The following is a 13114-nucleotide window of genomic DNA, read 5'->3' on the forward strand; positions in this document are numbered from 1 at the left end:
TTGGTGGGATGGATACACCTCCCAAAATGTTTTTATCTCTAAGTTTTTCGCTTTGAGCTCTGGCACCTCTACAAATCCCTACTTCCCTCTGCGAAGGGCCTATCTTTTAATTTATGCAATTTTTATTTTTGAATTTAGGTCTCCATCTTCTCTTATAAAAAGCACCAACTAGGAGGCAATATGATTGTACTTGAGTATTGGGTGTAACTAATATGCGAGTGTGTTTCATGATTGGATCAATGGTTGAGCATGATGGCCTAGGGATAGCTTATTTTAGCGTTGATATTTTGAAAGACATGGTTGCTTGTTGATATGCTTGAGTATTTAAATTATCATGGCAAAACTAGACTATTGCTATGAAAAATATAAAAGTCCAAATGTCCATGCTATAAAGAAAGAAATATGATATGACATGTTAGGCAGCATTCCACATCAAAAATTCTGTTTTTATCACTTCCCTACTCGAGGACGAGTAGGAGTTAAGCTTGGGGATGCTGATACGTCTCCAACGTATCTATAATTTTTTATTGTTCCATGCTATTATATTATCAATCTTGGATATTTTATAATCATTTTATAGTCATTTTATATCATTTTTTGGTACTAACCTATTGACATAGTGCCAAGTGTCAGTTATTGTTATTTCCATGTTTTTTACATCGCAGAAAATCAATATCAAACGGAGTCCAAATGCCACGAAACTTTACGGAGAATTTTTATGGTCCAAAAGGAACACAACAGGCCCTGGCTGCGCCTGGGAGGTGCCCCGAGGGAGGCACAACCCACCAGGGCGCGTCAGGAGGCCCAGGCGTGCCCTGGTGGGTTGTGCCCACCTCAGGTGCCCCCCGAACCGCCTCTTTGCTCTATAAATAACCCAATATTTCTAGAACCCTAGGGGAGTCGACGAAATATTCATCCAGCCGCCGCAGAGTCCAGAACCACCAGATCCAATCTAGACACCATCTCGGATGGGGTTCACCACCTCCATTGGTGCCTCTCCGATGATGCGTGAGTAGTTCTTTGTAGACCTTCGGGTCCGTAGTTAGTAGCTAGATGGCTTCATCTCTCTCTCTCTCTCTTGATTCTCAATACAATGGTCTCTTGGAGATCCATATGATGTAACTCTTTTGTGGTGTGTTTGTTGGGATCGATGAACTTTGAGTTTATGATCGGATCTATCTTTTTATATCCATGAAAGTATTTGAGTTTCTTTGATCTACTTATCTTGTAACTCTTATGGCCTCGTATAGCCTCATATTTCTTGTTCGATATTTGGGTTTTGTTTGGCCAACTTGATCTATTTATCTTGCAATGGGAAGATGTGCTTTGTAGTGGGTTCAATCTTACGGTGCTTGATCCCAGTGACAGAAAGGGAACCAACACGTATGTATCATTGCTAGTAAGGATAAAACGATGGGGTCTATCTCTACATAGATAGATCTTGTCTACATCATGTCATCGTTCTTATTGCAATACTCCGTTTCTCCATGAACTTAATACACTAGATGCATGCTGGATAGCGGTCGATGTGTGGAGTAATAGTAGTAGATGCAGGCAGGAGTCGGTCTACTAGTCTTGGACGTGATGCCTATGCAATGATCATTTCCTGGATATCGTCATGAGTATCAATTGCGCAACAGTAATTTGTTCACCCATCGCTTTGCTATTTTTGTTGAGAGAAGCCACTAGTGAAACCTACGGCCCCCGAGTCTCTTTCTCATATTATTTGCCTTTGCGATCTATTTTATATGCCATTTATTTTCAGATATATTAATCCAAAAATCCAAAAATATTTTGCTGCAATTTATTCTTATTTATTTGTTTGGCATTCGATCTATCAACCTACTACAAATTTACCTCACGTATGTTTGCCTATCTTGAGGCGCCGTACCCCGGAAGGGATTGACAAACCCTTTAACACGTAGGGTTGCGAGAAGTTGTTATTTGTGTGCAGGTGTTGTTTACGTTGTGTTGCTTGGTTCTCCTACTGGTTCGATAACCTTGGTTTCATATCTGAGGGAAATACCTACCGCCGTTGTGCTGCATCATCCCTTCCTCTTTGGGGAAATACTGACGTAGCTTTAAGCGACATCAGTTACTGATGTGTACTTTGCTAGTGTTCATAGTAACCCCGGGGTATTTGATACCGGTTCAGTTGCTAAGATTAGTAACTCAAAACAGGAGTTGCAAAATGAAAAAAACTCTAGTTAAGGGCAAGGTGATGATGTGTGTTGGAAGTGATTCCAAGGCTGATAAGATCACCATCGCACACTCCCTCTACCTTCGGGATTAGTTTCCCACAATAGCAAAAACAAGAACATCGGGTGATTTATGTATGATTCGATTTTTGGAAACCATTTTAGAAATAAACTGGATAGCTTTCGGAAATAGTTGATGGTACTTATAGAAATATATGATGCAAATTCAGAAATGTTTGCGATCTTCAACATCAGTCTCACCTAATAAGACACTACAACAATGACTTCAACAAGGCTAGAAGCATGCTAATAACACAGCTTTTCATTAAGATCACTATCATAATTTTCTCAATGAAGTTTCTCTTCATTAACTCGTTCATCATCGTTGTTGTCAATGTCTCTAATGTCATCGGTAGCTTTACGCTTTATGTCTTCAACTAAGCGAGCAGGAACTTCATCCCCTTCTTCTTCATCTCATTTGTTGTCTTCATCATCAACATTTTTAAAGCACCTTGTTCCTTCTCTTCATCCTAAATTTTTTTGAAAGCATTATGTTCTTCCACCCTCAACATCAGCAACAATACGATGTGATGAAGAAACATCAGGTTACTCGTGGATTCTAGACTCACTTCATCTGCACCATCAAAAAATTCTAGAACAACATATGAACCTCTTGGAACGATAGGCACAACCACCTTTCATGAATTACCATTCTTTGTGTCCTCCAAGTAAATGCATGTGTTAGCTTGAGACGCCAACATGAACTAGGCCTCCTTGTACAAAAGGGAAGACGCATTTATGCCTCGTAAGAATCCAGCCTTTCTTGGTACCAACCAGGTCAAACTAATCGACGTAGAAACAAAAATACTAATTTCATTATGTAATCCAACTGAAGAAATTTCATCAAAACCCCATACAGTTTATTTTCTTCTTCAGCTTCATCAATACATACCTTCATGATGATGACGAAATTTTGAGTCTTTCATTGCTTTTCAAGATCCATGGTATGAAACCTAGCACCATTAACATTGAAGGTAGCCCACACATGTACATGAAATTCTAGCCCACACAATAGGTGTCAAAAATCTTCAGATGCATTATTTTAATTTCCTCACATGGTTTGAAACCAGCCTATGAACTTGTTCTTGTGCTTCTTCTCGATGTTTCACTCAACATTATTCTTTAATGCTAACTTGTGAACTCTATGGAAAAAAGTAAACTTTAATGAACATAAAAATAGTTCACAACAGTGTAGTACGAGTTAGTGAGGTTATGGAAACTTAATTCATAAAGTTTTGGACTTCTCGACAATTATCAAGCATATATCTATACATTTTGGGCAACTTGGGGGCGGGGGGTCTTTTTTAACCTTCTATGCAATGTCACTAGCACCATCCAAAAAAAAGCATAGGTCTCTCATCTGCTAGCTTTAGGCTTTTTACCCTTCTTAACCATGTTCCTTTCACGCTTGTAAAATCTAGTTTCTATGTTATCTTTCAAATATATAGACTCTAGAGTAAATTGTCAAGCACTCATTTGTGATACATACCTTGGCAATTGAACCTTTGGGCATTGCTTTGTTATGCATACTTGACATGAGGTAACCAAGCCTTCTCTCAACTGGAAACATCCAACCATAGTGGACGCAACACATTAGAAGTGCCTCACGTGGAACATGAATAGTTAGGTGTGCCATTATATCACAAAAAATTGGGTGGGAAGATCTTCTGAAGCTTGCAAAGAATTCCATGGATTTTAGTTTCAATCATTTCACGACTTCGATTCTTAATGTTTGGGTACACAACTCCTTAAAAAAATCTTTCTAGTTCTGCGCTAGCCTCATACATTTCCTTGGGGCAATGCCTTTAAGATTAACTGTTAAAATACTCTGCAGGAGTATGTGGTAAGCATGCGTCTTCAGACTTTTTTTACCAGTATCGACATCCACATATGTTTGTCAGGTTTGCAGCGTGACCATCTGGGAATATGACATTGGCCAAAAACTTGCATAACTTTAGCGTCTAGGGTAGAGGATACTTCCTGCAAGAACCCTTATGTTTCTTATCTTTTTTCCACCAATAGTCCTTCATGATGTTTAATTCCTCTAAATTCATTCTTCTGCTGGTGGTATCCTTGGTTCTACGACCAAGTTCAAGAAGTGTACCAATGATACTCTCGCATATGTACTTCTCAATGTGCATAACATCCAAGTTGTGAGGTAACCTAAGGTTCTGTGAGTATGGCCAATCATATAAGCTCGCCTTCAGGTGCCATGTAGGGTGTTCCATGCGCTTTCTATTCTACATGGATTTTCTGGATACTTACTTGGTTTGAACTTCTCCTTAGCACGTTGTAACTACTAATCAACTTCTATACTTGTGAACTTATATGGTTTGAACTTCTCCTTAGCATGCTTGTAAGTACAAATGGATTCAATATCTTGCTTCCATCAAGTTCAAGAAGTGTACCAATGATTCAATATCTCAGCACAAATGGGTCGGCTCGTTAACATTCATTTAGTCGTTGTTGCTCATTTGGTGGCCACAGGTTATGGTTTTCTTCATATTTTTTTAATCTTTTTTGTTTTCTATTGTTTTTCTTTTGATTTTCTCTATTTCTTAATCATTTTTCTATTTTTCTTTGTTTTTTGAATAAGATTTCTTCATTTCTTTCACGATTTTACTAGTTTTTTCTTTCATTTTCTTCATTTTTATTTGTTTCTTTCCCAGTTTTCACCTGTTTTTTTATTTCCTTGCTTTCCTTTTCTTTGTTTATTTTCTTGGTTTTCTATGTTCCCTTCTCAGATTTCACTATTTTTCTTTCCTTTGCATAGGTTTTCTTCATTTTCCTCTTTCGTTTTTGGGTTTTTAAATTTTATTTTTGTTTTCTTTGTTTTTTCTATGTTTCCATGTCGATTTTCATCGATTTATTTTTGTTCAACACATGCCTACTTTTCTCAGTACGCATCGATTTCTTGTATTTGGTTAGGGGTCATTTGAGAGAGACCATCTTAATCCTACACCTCTCATGGATTGATAAACTTTAGGTCATCCATTTGAGGGAAAATTGCTATTGTCCTACAAAACTCTGCGCTTGGAGGCCCAACACGTGTCTACAAGAATAAAGTTGCGTAGTAGACATCAAGCTCTTTTCTGGCACCGTTGCCGGGGGGTGAGTGCTTGAAGGTATATCTTTAGATCTTGCAATCGAATATTTTAGTTTCTTGTTTTATCACTAGTTTGGTTTATAAAAGAAAACTACAAAAATGGAATTGAGGTTGCATCATATTATTGATCATATTTATAATATCTTTCTTGAAAATGATGGTTCAGAAAATTGTGATCAATTGTTAGAAGAAGAAGTCAATAAAATGTTTGGCACAAAATATTTGAATGATGAGCATGATTGCAATGTTGTTAGTATGAATTCTTTGAATATCCATGTTGCTAATGATATGCAAAGCCATAAGCTTGGGGATGCTATATTTGATGATTATGATATTTTTAGTCCCCCGAGTTTGGTGAGAAAATTCATTATGATGATTGCATGCCTCCTATTTATGATGATTATATTGATGGAAGTGGATTCAAAGATGTCATGACTTTATTTGATGATGAATCCACTATTTTGGAAGAGGTTGCAATTGATTATGACAACAAAGTTGCTACCTATGATGATTATGGTGATGACATGTATGCTATATTGAATAATGATAACCATGAAACTTGTCATCATGATTTTAATTTTCAATCCCATGATAGTTATTTTGTTGAGTTTGCTCCCACTACTATTCATGAGAATAAATTTGCTTGTGTGGAGAGTAATAAAATTTCTATGCTTATGCATCATGAAAATAATGCTTTATGTGATAGTTATTTTGTTGAATTCATTCATGATGCTACTGAAAATTATTATGAGAGAGGAACACATGCTTCTACGTATCTCAATAATATCAAGTTTCCTCTCTATGTGTTGAAATTTTTTAAGTTGCACTTGTTTTGCCTTCCTATGCTAGTTGATTCTTGCTTCCATGAATTGTTTGCTCACAAAATCTCTATGCATAGGAAGAGTGTTAGGCTTAAATGTGATAGTCATATGCTTCATGATGCTCTCTTTATGTTTCAATTCTTATCTTTTATGCGAGCATCATTGAAATCATCATGCCTAGCTAAAAGGCATTAAAGAAAAGTGCTTGTTGGGAGACAACCCAACACTTTTACCTACTGTTTTTGTGTGTTCACATGATTAAGCTACTGTAGTAATCATGTGTTATTGCTTTTGTTTCAATAAAGTGCCAAGTAAGACCTTTGGGATGGCTTACGGTGATAGTTGCTTTGATCTTGCTGAAAAACAGAAACTTTTGCGCTCAAGAAAACAATTCTCATTTTTAACAGAAGCCTGATAAAATTCTGATTCTTCTTGCAGAATATTAATATACAAATTGCTCACGCGGTCCTAAATTTTATGAATTTTTGGAGTAGTAGAAGTATGGTTTGAGTACAGATTACTACAGACTGTTTTGTTTTTGACAGATTTTGTTTTCAATGCATAGTTTGCTTGTTTTCTAGTTTCCATGGCTTATATTTCTCAATATAAATTGTGGAAATGATATTCTACAGTAGGCATTGTGTGAGAACAATTATGAATCTTGTCTTTGATAGTACCAAAAGTGGAATGGTTTGCCCTTTATCATACTAACCCATCTCACAAAGTTCCGTTAAGTTTTGTGTGATTGAAGTTTTCAAGTTTTGGGTGAGATGTCGATATGAGGAGAATAAGGAGTGACAAGACCCTAATATTGGGGATGCCCAAGGCACCCCAAGGTAATATTCAAGTAAGATTCAAGCAACTAAGCTTGGGGATGCCCCAGAAGGCATCCCCTCTTTCGTCTCCAACATTATCGGTAACCTCACTTGGAGCTATGTTTTCGTTCGTCACATGATATGTGTTTTGCTTGGAGCATCAATTTATTTTTTTAGTATTTGCTTTATGTTATTTATAATAATGTTTGCATCTTTTATTTCAATAAACATGGCAATGATAGCCTTTGCCATGCTTATTTTGCAAGTATACATGTTGCTGTTTGAAAATAGAAAGTTTACCGCTGTTGCAAAAATTCCCTAGAAAAGTCAGAATGTGATAAAATGTTGAAACCTTTTGCAAAATAATCTCTGGTAAATTTTCTACAATGTGGTAAATTTCATAATTTTTGGAGTTAAAGAAGTATTGATACACTTACATTCTTTACAGACTGTACTATTTTCGCAGATTGCTGCTATAGTTGCATTGTTTGCATATGTTTGCTTGTTTAATGATTCTATTTGCGGATAGGAGTATTAAATATGCAGAGGAATTTAGTATGCAATGTTGAATAATAATCTTAGTAATTTGCTACAGTAGAGAATGATAAGGTTTTTGCATTGGTTTATACTAACTTATCTCACAAGTTCTTGTTGAGTTTTGTGTGGATGAAGCTTTTGAGATTTAGGAAAACCGTGATACGAGAAGAATTAAGGAGACACAAAAGCTCAAGCTTGGGGATGCCCAAGGCACCCCAAGATAATATTCAAGAAGTCTCAAGCATCTAAGTTTGGGGATGCCCCGGTAGGCATCCCACCTTTCTTCTTCAACAATTGTTGGTTAGTATCGGTTGAGCCTAAGTTTTTGCTTCTTCACATGATGCGTGCTATCCTTGGATTGTCATTTTATTTTGTTTTGCTTGCTGTTTTAATAAAGTACTTAGATATGAAAGTTTTCAACTAAAATAGAGTCCTCAAATAATTGCCAGGGAGGCTAAGTAAGTGGCATTCACATCCTGTCAATGAAGCTCTTTTCTATGTCATTTCTTGTGCTTCACTTATATCCTATGAGTAAATTGTTGAATAAATTGAATATCATGAAGTTGAAACCATGTCATACCTAGTGGTAGCTTCACATTGGGTTTAGAAAGTGAAATCTTTTGAGGCTTGACAATCACAACATTGGTAATACAAGAAATTCACGAATAATTAGTATAAGGAAGAGAACTTTCACATATAAATACACTATCATGGTGATCATTTGTGATTGTGAGCCCCCGTCAAAATATTACATGCCAAAATTGTTGACGTTGGACAAGGAAGACAACGTAATGGTTTATGTTTGTTCATATTCACATAGAAGTTATATTGTCATATATCCTTCAACATGTGGTGCTTTCCCCCCATCTTTGCTAGCCAAAAATTCCGCACCAAGTAGAGATACTACTTGTGCATCCAAAAACCCTTAAACCCAAATCTTATTTTCAAGAGTCCATCATACCTACCTAAGGATTAAGCAAGATCCTTCAAGTAAGTTGTCATCGGTGCAATAAGGCAATAAAAATTGCTTCTAAATGTGTGAGATCATTTAGTGTAAGAGAAAATTGAGCGGTGTACGAACTTGTGATGACGAAGTAATAAAAGCGACAGACTGCATAATAAAGGTTGCTATCATAAGGGGCAATATAACGTGACGTTCTTTTACACTAAGGGATTGAGCATACAAACAAATAAGCGCATGGCAACCTCTGCTTCCCTCTGCGAAGGGCATATCTTTTACTTTTCAGTATTTACTTTTATGCAAAAAGTCAAAGTATTCCTCTCTATTCCTTTTTATTTTCTCTTTTGGTAAGCATCATGTGGTGAGGAAAGATCTAGGCACATATGTCCAGATGAATATGGGTAGCATGAGTTATTATTGTTGACATTACCCTTGAGGTGAATACGTTGGGAGGCGAAATTATAAGCCCCTATCTTTCTATGTGTCCGGTTGAAACGTTTTGCTCATGTGTACAAGGTGAGCGTTAGCAATCATTGAAGACCATATGATGGTTGAGTATGTGGACCTCTTACTTAAACTCTATTGAATAAGTTGAATTGCAATTGCTTGGTGACTAAGAACATAGGTTGTTGAGTTTCAAGAGAATTCATTGTTTGAACCTTAACATGTGAATTGGTTGCCACTATAACATGAGAAGTTTCATAAGAAAGAATTGTTGTTATGATGCTAGGAAGAGTGATTGAAATTATCATTGATCAAACTTTTGCAGTTTGCTAGCACTCACACTTCATAAATTATTTCTTTTATAATTTACCTACTCGAGGACGAGTAGGAATTAAGCTTGGGGATGCTGATACGTCTCCAACGTATCTATAATTTATGAAGTATTCATGCCAATATATTATCATTCTTAGATGTTTTACAATCATTTTATAGCAACTTTATATCATTTTTTGGGACTAACCTATTGACCCAGTGCCCAGTGCCAGTTGCTGTTTTTTGCTTGTTTTTTACATCACAGAAAATCAATATCAAACGGAGTCCAAACACCGCGAAACTTTTTGGAGATTTTTTTGGACCAAAAGGAACCCAATGGGCCAGAGCTGCACCTAGGGGGTGCCACGAGGGGAGCACAACCCACCATTGCACGCTAGGGGCCCCTGGCGCGCCCAGGTGGGTTGTGCCCACCTCGGTGGCCTCCCATACCCCTTCTTTGCACTATAAATTCACAAATATTCCGAAACCCTTCGGGGTTAACCTAGATCAGAAGTTTCGCCGCCGCAGGGCTCCATAGCCACCGGAAACCAATCTAGACCCGTTCTAGCACCCTGCCGGAGGGGGAATCATCTCCGGTGGCCATCACGATGAGGAGGGAGTAGTCCACCCTCGAGGTTGAGGGTTTGTGCTAGTAGCTATATGTTTAATCTCACTCTCTCGTGTTCTTGAGATGTCACGATCTTGATGTATCGCGGACTTTGTTAATATAGTCGGATCATATGGTGTTTTCCCCTCTCTATCTTGTTGTGATGAATTGAGTTTTTCCCTTTGAGATTTCATGGTTATCGGATTGAATACTTTTATGGATTTGAGAACACTTGATATATGTCTTGCAATTGAATACTCGTGGTGACAATGGGGTATCGTATTGATACACTTGATGTATGTTTTGGCACTCAACTTGCGGATTCCGGCAGTGATATTGGGGTAATCTATGCATAGGGGTTGATGCACGTTCTTGTCCTTGTTTCTCCGGTAGAAATCTTAGGGCACTCTTTGTAGTTCTTTATGTGGATTGAGTATTATGAATATGTGCTTTGGTGTTATTCTAGTACGAAGTCTAGGATAGATTGAACGGAAACAATAGATTTGTGTTATTTTAGTACGAACTCTTGAATAGATCGATTGGAAAGAATAGCTTTGAGGTGGCTTCATACCCTACAAACAATTGCTATCTTTTGTTCTCCGCTAATCGGATCTCGGGAGTAATTCTTCGTTGCACTTTGAGGGATAACCATATGATCCAACTATGTTACCATTGTTGAGAGATTGCACTAGCGAAAGTACGGACCCTGGGCCTTGTTTTTAAGCATTGCAACACCGTTTTTTTGCCCGTTTGCTATTAGTTACCTTGCTATTTTTATAATTTCAGATTACAAAAACCAATATCTACTATCCATATTACACTTTTGTCATCATCTCTTCGCCGAACTAGTGCATCTATACAATTTGCCATTGTATTGGGTGTGTTGTGGACACAAGAGATTTCTTGTATTTGGTTACAGGGTCGTTTGAGAGAGACCATCTTCATCCTACACCTCTCACGGACTGATAAACCTTAGGTCATTCACTTGAGGGAAAATTGCACTATCCTACAAAACTCTGTGCTTGAAGGCCCAACACGTGTCTATAAGAATAAAGTTGCGTAGTAGACATCAGCAATATATTTTTTAGTGTACAAACGAATCTTTTTTTGATAGACATTAAAAATTCAAATACATGATGTACATTTTCATTTAATACATAATTTGAACACTATTTCTATTTGTCGTACATGGTCCACAGTTTTTCAAGTACATGTTGAACATTTTTAAATTAATTTTTTTAACTATTGAACTGTTTTTAGATGTCACAATTTTTTTGAAAGACGAGAATATATCTTTAAAACACCGCATACATTATTTCAGTCGTACAATTTTTTTTTGTTTTATGCAAACATTGTTTTACATCGTATACACATTTTTCGTTGTCATGAACTTTGTTTTGGAAGCTATCGACATTTTTAGGTGTGCTAACAATTTTGCATACTGTTTTAACGTTTTAAAAGTCATTATTTTTATTTTTAAATAAATTTATGTTTCCATGACGTCGACATGAAGCACTTTTTTATACACAAGACGATGTAAATGTTGCTTTTAATATATGTTTTGAGCACTTCTATGAATATGTGGTCAACATTTTTTCAAATACATGGTGACCATTTTTGTATGGTAATAATTTTTCCTTCTAAAACTACGCTAATATTTTTTTACAAACATTTTCATAAATGTTAGCCTTTTTTAAACACAGGAACATTTCTTTAAAATGTCACGTACATTTTGTTAATCATACAAAATATTTTAATACTATGCAAACCATTTTCTTACATTTTATACACAATTTTCAGAAAATAAACACACACATCTTTCTGTAACGCAGGGTCATTGTTTCATTGTCACTGACATTTTTAAATTGCACTAAAAAATTTTATACCATGTTAACAATTTTCAAAATCATGGTTTTATTATTTTAAAGTAAATTTAAGTGTTTTTATATATTCATTTAAAATGTACATAAAAAGGATCAGAAAAAAATGTGTGACTTCATCATGGCCCATCATGATGTCGGCACGACGGACACGGTTCCTTATTCGGCCGGCTATAGCGCGTGCAAGCGAGGCTGGTTACAATGGGACCTTCTATTCGTTGCTGCAACAAGTCGGTGGTTCGCACAGGGCGACTCAGCTAGACCGGCCCATTTGCAGTGACACGGGTTGTCACAGACGTACAGTGTTAGCGACGTGAAACAACGCAGAAAAAGGAGGGGCTGGCGCTAGGATTCGAACACGCGACCTCGAGGTCGGTTACACAGTATGCAAACCAATAGCCATTGAGAAACACAAGTTCTCATGTGATATTGGCAGCGCGATGTTTAAAGAGGTAAACAACAGCGGAAAAACTTAAAACATCACATAGAAAAATTCCCATAAACACAAGTCTATGTGAGCGATCGAACCGAGAACCTCTTGCTACCAATGAACGTCGCTAGCCACCATCATTACTAACATTTTTTGAAATTCCTTGAACAATTTTTGAATTCACGAACACATTTTGAAAACATGATTTTCTTTGAACAATTTGGAAATTGAATTTCCCGAACAATTTTTAACTTTGTCAACAAATATTCAAAGGTGAACATTTTTTTGAAATTACCCGAACACTTTTTCAATTCACGAACAAATTTTGAAGGCATGATATTTTTTGAACAATTCGGAAAGTGCAATTCCCAAACATTTTTAAAATTTGTGAACAAAATTTCAAGTCAAGCATTTTTTGAAATTCCTGGAGTTTATCTAGAATTTGCAAATAAATTTTAAATTTGCGAACAAATTTTAAAAGTGGGAACATCTTTTGAAATTCCCGAACATTATCTGAATTCATAAACAAAAATTAAAATGTGAAATTTTTTAGAAACTGAAACTCTAAACTTTTTTGATATTTTGAACATTTTTGGTAAAGTAGCAAACAATTTTCAAAATTCTAATTCTGTTTGAATTTTGAACAAAAATTTGGAAACGTGAACATTTTAGAAAAAATGAACGAAAAATAGAAACGCGAACATTTTTTAAAATTTCCGAGCATTTGTTGAAAAGTAAAGATTAATTCGGAAAAGGAAAGAAAAGAGAAAAAGAAACAAAGAAAAGAAAAGAAAAACACGATAAAGGAAGAAAACGAAAAAGAAAAAATGAAAGAAGGATAGGAAAGCAAAAATGAAATAGGAAAAAATTAAAATTGAAAAAGACATAAACCGGTTTAGGAGCCTTTCCTTAACTTCTAGAAGGTTTGTAAAACTAGAAAACC

This window comes from Triticum urartu, chromosome 1 (genome assembly GCF_003073215.2).
Source record: "Triticum urartu cultivar G1812 chromosome 1, Tu2.1, whole genome shotgun sequence".
NCBI lineage: Eukaryota > Viridiplantae > Streptophyta > Magnoliopsida > Poales > Poaceae > Triticum > Triticum urartu.